This window comes from Alligator sinensis, unplaced genomic scaffold, assembly GCF_000455745.1.
Source record: "Alligator sinensis unplaced genomic scaffold, ASM45574v1 scaffold273_1, whole genome shotgun sequence".
Classification (NCBI taxonomy): Eukaryota; Metazoa; Chordata; order Crocodylia; family Alligatoridae; genus Alligator; species Alligator sinensis.
The window spans coordinates 1,525,904-1,536,650 of record NW_005841943.1 but is presented as its reverse complement, the minus strand read 5'-3'; positions in this window follow the sequence as shown (position 1 = coordinate 1,536,650).

Below are 10,747 nucleotides of genomic sequence, written 5' to 3'. Positions count from 1 at the left end.
TGCACCTTTCCCAGGTGGTGGTGCTGGCAGGGCCTTGGCGGCTATAGCCCCACAAAATTCATCTTAGCCCCCCTGCAGCCTCCCCTCCCAGGGCTGCCGCCCACCTGCACAGACACAGCACAGCACACCCAGCTCAGCCCTCTGCATCTGTGTAGCTGCATGGGACAGCTTGGCAGCAGCTCCCTGCAAATAAGTGTAATGGGCCAGGCGGGGAGCGAGACTGAGCCACAGGCAGTTTGTGCAAGGGTGGCGGAGGGCTGCCTCTGTGTGATCTAGAGTGGGGTGGGGGGGACGGTCCTGTGATAGGAAAGTGTGTGTGTGTCCATCTATGTCTGTCTGTGTCTTTGTGTGTCTGTGCATGTGTGTGTGTGTCTGTATGTGGGTCTGTGTTCATGTGCAGAGTGAGAGTAGAGTGTACATTTGGCCATAATGGGGGAAGGGAGCAGGGAGAAGAGGCAGGCAAGTGCCGCCCAGTCCAGCGTGGTTCACCCAGCCTCCCCACCAGCACTAGGAGGGGAAGGGGCCCCTCTCCCCTCCCCCCCGCCCTACAACTCAGCTCCCATGGGGGGAGGGGACCTCCAATTTTGTGCTTGCCCAGGGTCCCAGTACACCTTAATCCACCTCTGTGTCGTCCCCCCCGACCTGCTGGGGGGGAGGGGAGTTGTACATCCTAGGTTGTGCTTTCCTTCAAAAAGTGATCTTCACCTTAAAAAGGTTGGAGACCACTGATCTAGAGGGAAGGAATACTATAATATCATCTTTGTCATTCAACCTGGAGAAGAGTTTTCACAAATACAGGCAGTCCTCAGACTTATGACACAATTGGTTCCTGAAAACTGCATCTTAAGTCAAAACATTGTAACTCAGAACTAATTTTCTCATAAGAAACAATGTTATAAATGGGGATTGGTTCCTGAACCAAGACCTGATACCCTATTTTCACCAAAAAGACCCCAGAATTTTGTACTGGATCAATTATAGATGAGTCATATAGCTACATTAAGGTATTTATATTATAACTGGCAATCATATTGATTTGAAAGGACTTCTTTGACGTGACTTTGCTGGACTTTTTGAAGGGCTCTTGGTTGGACTTTTTGAAGGGTTCTTGGCTGGAGTTGTCTCAGGAGTCTTGGCTGCAGGTTTTTCTGGAGCCTTGTCTGCTTTCTTAAAGAAAGTGTCCAAGGAGGTTTGGACAGATGTTCTCCAGGGAGATGAGCAACACAGCAAACTTGTTTGCTGGCATGGCATCACATCAGATCAAGTGTTGTAAAGTCAAAACTGACATCATAAAGTTGAAACAGGGTGTCAATTTATAAATGTTGTAAGTGTGAAGCATTCTAATTCAAAAGGTTGTAAGTCGAGGACTGCCTGTACACTTGGAATTAGGGCACCTGGTAGACATTAAAATAATGATGTGATTGGTATTAGAGGAATTTTACATCCTTTCCCAGGCATCACACTTCCTGCCATGCCACGTGCATGGTGTAATAAGGTGGGTGCTAGAGTGACAAAACCATCTCTCCTGGCCACCACCTGGCCCCTACTGTGTTGACTTCTTTGGCCTCTCAGGGTCCCATCCTGTTAGATTAGGTGGTCTTACTGGTCCCATTTCTAAAAAGGGGTAGCACACTCTGTGTGTGTACCAGAGAACTAAAGAAAGAGATATCTACAATGATGAGAAATTTAATTACACTTCCAGTTTTGCAAGATTATCCTCTACAATAAACAGTTACTTGAATTCCTCCAGGAAAACTGCTTACTCCAGAGTAGTAACTGTTAGGGTGACTATATTTGGATCTTGGGGAGCACTGGACTTGCAGCTGAATAAAGGCATGACCTGTGGCCTAGCACAGGTCTGACCACAAGGCAGAATGATAGCTAAGCCAGCCGTTTGCTTATGCTAAATAACCATCTTAACTGTGTCAACCATTTTTCTGGAAAAAGCAGCAATTAAGTCTGTGCTGTGAACCAGCTACAGCAAGGGGCGAGATAAAGATCCAGGGGCCCAAAAAAGGGTGGAAGATGGTACAACCTGAGACAGAAAAACAGACTGGAATGTGAAAAACAACACGTAATTAGGAACAGAATCCAAGATGAATATATATGCAAAAAGGTGGTGATTGGTGAAGAAGCCTCCAGAAGCTTCCAGGTTTTGGTCAAAGTCCGCCCATTGACCGAAGAGCAGGAGTCAAGGTCTTAGACATGTGCTTATAGCAAAAAGACATGTAAATGAATGAAATCCATAGGCAATTTCATGCTAATGAAGCAAACAGTAAACAGAGGCAGAGCTTGAGATGGGAGGAGAAATGGGTGGAACATAGGAGGGGCGAGGGTAGAGTGAATGTTAATGAGTATAAACCAAAGTGTATAAATGTCGGAAAAAACTACTGTTCACTGCAGGTCCCTGGTTTGTTGGTTTTTTGGGACTCCTGTCTGAAGCTGTCTCCATTCTGAATAAAGCCGTTGCGAGCAATGTCTGCTGGTGTTTGCTCCCTGCTTGCTCTGGCTAATGAGTAACAGGATCCATGGGCAATTGGATTGTCATCTCCCTAGTCATTGGGCGCTGCATGGAGTCGGGGTCTAACGGTAACATCAGGAAAGGAAGGGGTTTTTCGGTTGATTGCAAAGAGGACGTGAAATAGCAGTTGGTTAACTAGTGCAATTTGGCGGAAGGCAAAGTGAAAAAAAAAAAAAAAGCAGAATAGCTCTGTGCTGATCGTCTTCCTTGCCCTTGTTTAAGGCACTTTTTTTATGTCCATTTAAAAATATAAGTATAATTTTTTTTTCTTAAAAATGTTAAAGTTAATTGTTCACATTTGGTTTCATCAGTCCTCTAGGACAAAAATTTAACCAATTTCCGCCCACAACAGAAAGTTCAGGCATTTATACAGAGCTGATCTAATCACCGTATCACTCTCGTTGACTCTCCTGGTTTTCGTAAATTTGGAAAGTAAAGTCTCCATCAGGTAAGTACGTCAGGAAGCAAGAATTCTGAAAGTTCAGCCAGTACTGTCAGCACAGACGTGTCCTTCTGCCTCTGATGGAGCATTAAGCACAGAGATTCATTTTTTCATTTCACATGTACAAATACAGTATGTGCAAACATAAGAGCAAAACACTTTAAGATCATCTTACACCCATGGCATGCCAGGAGTTTTTCATGAGGTATTCTTTATCAAAATCCCTCAGATTGTAAATGATGTCATTTAAATAAATGCATATATCAATGCTATTAGTTTGGAGTAATAATTTTGACATCAGTGTTTAAAATGTTTCTGAAACCCAACACACAATCAATATGTGGTGTCTGTATGTTACCTACATTCTCCATATAGAACTTCTGAGCTGCTACCCCAGCACACCAAGTGGACTCCTGCTTCCCACCAGCCACCTGAGCTGCATTGACTCCTCAGGCTCCTGCAAGTCAGGCCACACTGCCCCCATGGGTGGGAACAGAAGCAGAAGTTAGAGGAGGGAAGGGGAGACCAAAGACCCTGGCATCAGCAGGAGTGCTGGGGAGCTGTGGCTGAGCAGGAGCCTGTGGGCAGCAAGTTGGACAGCTCTGAAATAAAAAAATCATTAGCTACCACAAAGTAAGTGATTGGCAGCAGATGGCAGTAAAGCACAAGAAATGAGGCATTTAATATGGAGAGTGTTATTTAATTTTCTTTGTTTGAGACAACTTTAGTATTCACCTGCCTTGGCATGTTGATCTTCACTGTTACTTTTAGATTGGAGCATAGCTTAAACTCATTATTGTAGTCTCTTGATTCAGAGTTTTAATTATGCTAAAGAGATTTTTACAAGCAGCATATTCTCTGAAAATCCAGTATTGTGGTGTAATAGCAGTTCCCACTATAGATCAACTTTCTTAAAATGGCTTCTATTCTCAGTTGCTTGTAAATCCTGAAAGTTTCAAGCCAGGCATGATAACTTTCTCTCCTGGGGGAGTCATTTTATAAACTAAGATAAATTATAAAAATAGATGAAACATTAATAAAGATAATTATGTAATAAACTCTCCCCAAATTGTGCCCCCAAACTTAACCCTTCCTGTTAAAACACTGCCAAGTAAAGAAAAAAATCTGACATTGTTTTCAGAAGATGTTTTCCTTGCTTATCTACTTTATCAAGCATTCAAGAAAGGGAAAAACTATACTTCTAATTTAAATGCATACTATTTAAAAAAAAAAAGATTTTAAAATGGCTACTCAAACATCTGTCCTATGTGTGCATTGGTAACTTTTCCCAATGGTGGAAGTTATTATATTACACAGTGGGCTCATCTACTTGTAGCGTTAGTAGCATATTGCTCCAAAGTTTATTGCTCCCAGGTGCACACTTTACACGTGTGCCTGGACCGCAGCACATTGTGCGGGGTTGAAGTAGCAGAGGGCCCCAGAGGTCAGCCTGGTAGCCCCAGGCTGCTCCAACTAGGCCTAATATGCTATGAAGGGGCTGGCTGGGGCCCAAGGTTGCTTCAGTGCGGAGCTAGCTGACAGGTTAGGGACAATATTCAGAAAGCCTGAGTCTGAATTGATTCTTTATTAGTTTCCTGTGCCCTAATAGGGGCACACATGTAGACAGTGAGACATTACTGCACAGTTAATTAGTCAACTATGTGATAAATGTCTCATGTAGACATGCCTAGTGTGTCTAGTTAATATTCTAATATTATAAAAAGACTTTGTCTGTCTGTCTGTCTGTCTGTCTGTCCGTAATGTTTTTTTGCATGCTGATTGGTTGTCTGAAACAACCAGCGTGCTCCAAAAGCATTTGGGACAGGAAGCAGTGGCATGCTGCCATGATGGCAGCAACAGAGCAGAAGGAGCAGCCCTGCTCTCTTGAGGCAGTGGCAGCACAGGATGCTGGCCGAGGGTGGTGGAGGGGGTGGTGGGGCAGGCAAGCTTCCCCCTCTTCTCCTGGGAGACAGCAGCAGCACAGGGTGGTGGGTGGTGGTGCTCTATCCCCACCATCATTCATAGGGAGGGGAGGCAGGTGGGCTGGGCAGACCTGGGGTGGGAGGGGGAGAAACGGCGCCAGACCCAAAAAGGGGGAAGCAGGCCTGGCCCCGAAGCAGTGGGTAGGGAGGGTGGGGGGAACGGGGCCAGCCCTGAAGTGGCAAGGGGGGAAAAGGGGAGAGATTGGGCCCGGTCGTGAAGCAGAGGGAGGGGCTAGACATGGGCCTTTGTCCCTGCCCACCCCCCTCTCCCATCATTCTTGACGGACAATTTGCTAGTAGGTAATATCAGTGTAGAAAGAGTTTAGCATAGAAAGCATTGTCTAGAGACATGTTTTAGTGCAGAAGTAAATTCTGTACTGAGACCTTCATGCTTTTACGAGTGTTCTGAAGCCTAGTACCTATTAAATGTTTTTCCTATTTTGTATTGATTGAGAGAGTGCTGGGCAAACAAAATGACTACCCTTAACATCACTTGCATACGCAATCAAAAATCAGGGGCTATGATATTGGTTAGCATATATAGCTATAACTCTGACACCTGCATATGCAGTATGTCAAAATATTTGTGTGATACCTGGAATGCTATTTCTAAAATACAATATCCAACAGCTGGAATCATAGCTTTAGCAGCATGTTGTATAGAAAGGAAAAATAGCAAATCTTGTTAGATTTCAGAAAAACCATGACTACTCTCAGGGTTTTTGTGAACAGTTCTGATCAGGTATAAAAGCTGGATGTGAGGACTCTGGACTGATTTTGCTTGCTCTGATACCAGAAACAGTTCCATGAGTCTGTATAGAAAACATATATTTTTTTGATCTGCACATATGCAGCTGCTAGATCTGTATCTATTCATGTATTGAAGCAACCAGGGTCCAGCATTGCCAAGATGACCATCAGTGTTCAAATGAGCAGCCTACGAATTCTCATGCATTTTTTTTTAACTTAAAGGCTGGAGCGGCTCTCTCTTCGCTTCTCTTGGGCAACGTAATTAAATATAGATTAGTGCCTGGAGGACTCTTCTCTGGGAAACGTTAGTATTTCCTGGCTTCATAGAATTTAAAGCCCAAAGGGATCCTTACATCTCCAGTCTAAGCTGCTGTTTATCATTTCTAACCACATACTGTCTAGTCATCTAAATTCCTTCTCTTAATTCCCTGTAGGGCCAGTGCCATAGTATCACCAATCATTATTGGTGAAGGGCTGGCACTCTTTAAGATATGTTGAAGCAGCAGATACACTTATATGTAGATATATCAAGGAACAGAAGCAAGTTGGTGGCCTCTGGGGAATAGCTACTGTTTCACAATTCTTGGTTAGCTAAGATTCAGGTTTGCTTTTATTCATCTTCTGTTTTCATTCAAGCACCGCTCAGTTGCAGCTGCTCCAAATGTGAGAGTGTAAGTGAAACAGCAGGTAAAAACTGGTCAGTTTAAAAGAAACCCAAATATTGTTACATCTATGCCAACTTGAAAATAATTCCCAACCCTTGGCTTATTTTGGAAACTGTGCCAAATAATTAGGCTAGGGAGTGTTTTGTGAAAACCAAATGCAAGTGCTTCTTTGCAAAATTCTAACTGCTTCTCACTGCCCTGACCAGTTTCTCAAATTAGGACTGAGGTTTTGGAAATTCAGCATGTGTGTGCATGTATACAAGAGAGAGAGATCAACTGTTAGTAGAAACAAACAGATGTCTACAAGCCGGAATGGACCTTGTCCATGACATTGCCTTTGAAATGCCTCTAAGATAGATCAGACTGACATACAAGATAGATCAGACTGACATACTAGTTAGTACTAGCTCTGACAGCTGCTGCTAAGTAAGCAATCGTAGTTATAACCATTATGCCCCTGCAGGAGCCCAAACACTAATCACAGTAATTGAAAATGGAAATTCAAGGTAAAAAGTCAGTCTTGCAAAACAATGCCTGTAGCAACAGTTCCAAGCTGACAGGATCAAGGTGAAGTCAGGTTCAAGATTCCATGAAGTTTTTGCACAGAATGATATCAGCTGGGTATGTGGACTCTTTGGACGATATTTTCGACATGGCTTTGCTCCCTTTATAGTACTCAGGTAGCATGTCAGAGTCAACTCCTTTATGCTCCTTCCTCAAAATGTCTGAGCCAAAGAGATGTCAGGGGTAGAGGGTGAGGTACAGAAAACAGCTACTTGGATATCGACATGCTTTAATGAGATTCCAGGCTGCTGCAACTGATTCTGGGGTATTTATGAGTAAATGCATGAAAAAAACTGGCCTTACAACTCTACAGATTTGCACATATAGTTGTGTGTAGATTTTATTTAAGAATCAGGACAGTGATTTTTAGATAAAATCTAGATTCCAGAAAGATTAACCTTTTCCTAAATGTCTTCCCTAGAATTGTGCCTATATACTAGATCATTTAAATGCTTTCCTCTTCAGGCCTCTTCCAGATAATGAAATAATTTCCTCTTACATGAAAATTATGGCCTGTACTTAATGAGCAGCTTTGGTAGGATTACTTTATTATGGGTTTCTTTTTTTGTAAAATGTGTCCTTTGATTTCCTTGTTTTGCTTCCAAAGCACTGTCCATACCACAAAGGTCTGCAATCGTGAATATAAGGGTATATTCTGCATTTTGGATTTGGATATTTTTTTCCTTTTTAAGTTTTCTTTTTGTACAGTGGACATGTCTATACATGTATTTATTGCAAAGTAAGTGTTTTTTATACTGGCGTCTACATGTGCGGGCATTATAGTGCAGTAACGCTGCAGAACTAAAATTAGTCCCAAGTCAGTCCACACACACAGGGTTACTGCACAGTAACTACCTGGGCATAAATTTGGTACCTGCATCACTATATCTATGGTCCCCCTTGATGATGAACTACTAAAACAGGCAGCGGCTTGACCCATGACACTGCAAACTTAATGTACCCTCTTTGGATGTCCTGAACAAAATGGAACCGTTTCCCATTCCCAAGCCTTCTAGGGCTGGGTGCCAAGAAGGAAATTTTTATAAGGAACAAAGGAGTCGTGGCCTAACAAAGGAAAATGTGGTATCAAGGTGTATGCGCATAAACATTAAAATCCCCCCAAGAACTTTAATAATATTTCATCCAGCATCCTTCCCAATCCCTGGAGGGAAAGTTTTGTGGTCTTGGCCCCACCACCTCACCATTCATGGCTGAGAGCAGTATCACAAGCCCCTCTTTGCAGGTCTACCTCCAGTTACATGGAAGAACCTCTGCCTAACTCAGCATAGTGATTTGGCTTTATCAAGGTTCTGGGTAGACTGTCTTCATGAGAGTCCCCTCAACTCTGCTGCCGTCCTCTTTCCATCCCTCACAGGAAAGTCCTTACAGGAGAAGAGCCAGGGTACTTGGAAATGAGCCATATGCAAAAAATAAAAGCTCTTTTTGCTCCCCGAGCCTCTATGGGAGTCTACTCCCCTCCACAATCCCTGTTCTTGTGGTAGTGATTTTGCAGCTGCAATGAGAGGGACTGTGGATGGTGAATACACTTGTCTCCATGGCATCACTTTTGCCTTTTCATCAACAGAGGGAGTACAGCATGCCACACATCACCTAAAGAATGATTGAGTTTGGGCTTCTCTTACCTGCTTTTGTGAGGTAGGGTGACAACAAAGCCTCTAATGATGCCTTCTACTTAAAAATAATCCTGACCTTATTTGTTTGTTCCCTGCCATCATGCCTTCAGCAAGGGGGGTCATTTAACTCTTTGTTGATATAATTAATCGCTTGGTCTTTTAGGTCATTTACCTTAGAGAACCACTGTAAAGTTAGAAGTTCTGACTGGGTAAGTCGCTTCATCTGCCAGTAGCAGGGGTGACTGGTGCCTCCGGAGTCAGGGGGGCACAATTTGTGGATGGGCCTGGGGGTGGGCCAAAAGGCCCAGATCCACTCCTATACTTCTGTGCTGTGGCTTAGTACCCCTCCCCCTCCCTCCCAATGCCACTGGTCCACGCAGCAAAAAAACTGCCCCGTCCTGAGTGGTGCCAAGTCAGGGTCCAGTCTCAGGGGGGACATGTGTCCCTCCCCCGCCATTAGCCCGTTCCCCACTACCAGTCACCTGTGGCCAATAGCAATGGATTTGTGTTGTTACAACGGAAAATGAATCCCAGAATTAGCATAGCTTTCTTAAGTGTCACTTTCTTCAGCTACTTCTGTTTGAACACACAAAGTCTGATGGGAGTCATTAAGGCTAAAAAGAGGATGCTTTTGCATTGCACAACAATGCTCTCCTTTTCCTAACTTTTAAGCATTGTTTTAAATGAGGATTGATCTATTGTATTCGCTATGGGTAGAGATTACCTCAGCTTGAGCTCACACTTCACCTGTCTTGTGTTACTTTGGCCCTTGGATAAGGTGATCTTACATCCAAAGTCCTTAGTGGGTCAGCTGTAGCAGAAAGTTGGAGAAGGTAACACAGCTGACAGTCTTACTGGGTGTCCAAATCCTCTGTGTAATAGTGAGGTTACAGATACAGCATGTGCAGGAGGATGTTGTTGGGGTAGCAGAGTTCCATAGCTGTTAGGAGCTAGAAGGTCCCTTACAAATCATTGGGTCCACCCCCCTCCTCTCCCCCCCAGCATGTGGGCAGGAAAGACTGCTGGGATCAAATGATCCCAGCAAGATGGGCATCAAGATGTTTTTTGAAGATTGCCAGGGTGGATGACTGTACCACTTCTGGGGGGATTTTTTTCCAAACCCTTGGCACTTGGCTTGTAAAGAAGTTTTTCCTTATGTCTAGCCTGAAGTTATCTTCAGTCAGCTTGTGCCCCCCTGGTTCTTGTCCTCCCCTGGGGGGCCTTGGTGAATAGATTCTCCCACAAATCCTGATGTACACCCCTGATATACTTATAGGCTGCAACCAAGTCCCCCCTGAGTCTTCTCTTCTCCAGGCTAAACAATCCCAAGTCCCTCAGCCTCTTCTCATATATCTTGGTCTCCAGACCTCTAATCATGCGTGTGGCCCTCCTCTGGACTTCTCCACATCCTTCTTGAACTGTGGCGCCCAGAACTGGACACAGTACTCCAGTTGTAGTCTCACCAAGGCTGAGTATGGTGGGAGGATGATATCCTTTGCCTTGTTCAAGATGTCTCGGTGGATGCATGCCAGTGTTTTTGGGTAGCTCTGCCAGCTACAGCATCGCAGTGGTGGCTCATGTTCATTTTGTTATCAATCATGCCACCCGGGTCTCATTCAGTTGGGGGGCTGGCAAGCAGAGCACGGCCGAGCCTGTAAGTGTGTTGTGCATGATTTCTCCCCAGATGGAGCACTTTACATTTTTCTGTATAAAATGACATCAGGTTGAGGTCTGCCCATTTCACAAGCCTGTCCAGGCCAGCCTGTATTGCCAGCCTGTCTTCAAGCATGACAACACTCCCCCATAGCTTGGTATGGTCAGCTAACTTTGCCAGATTTCTTGTAATACCTGAATCCAAATCATTAATGAACATGTTGAAGAGCACTGGTCCAAGCATTGACCCCTGAGGGATGCCACTGGTCACACTCCACCATGATGACTCAGTTCCATCAATCAGTACCCTTTGGGTCCTACCATGCAGCCAGTTACATAGCCACTGGACTGTGAAGTAGTCAAGGCTGCATTTTCCCAATTTGACCATGAGGACACTGTGGGAGACCAGGTCAAAAGTCTTTTTGAAATCCTAGCATATAATATCAACCTAATTTCCTGTATCCAGGTAGCGAGTTACCTGATTGTTGAAGGAAATGAGTTTGGTCTGGCACAGCCTACCCGTGATGAAGCCATGT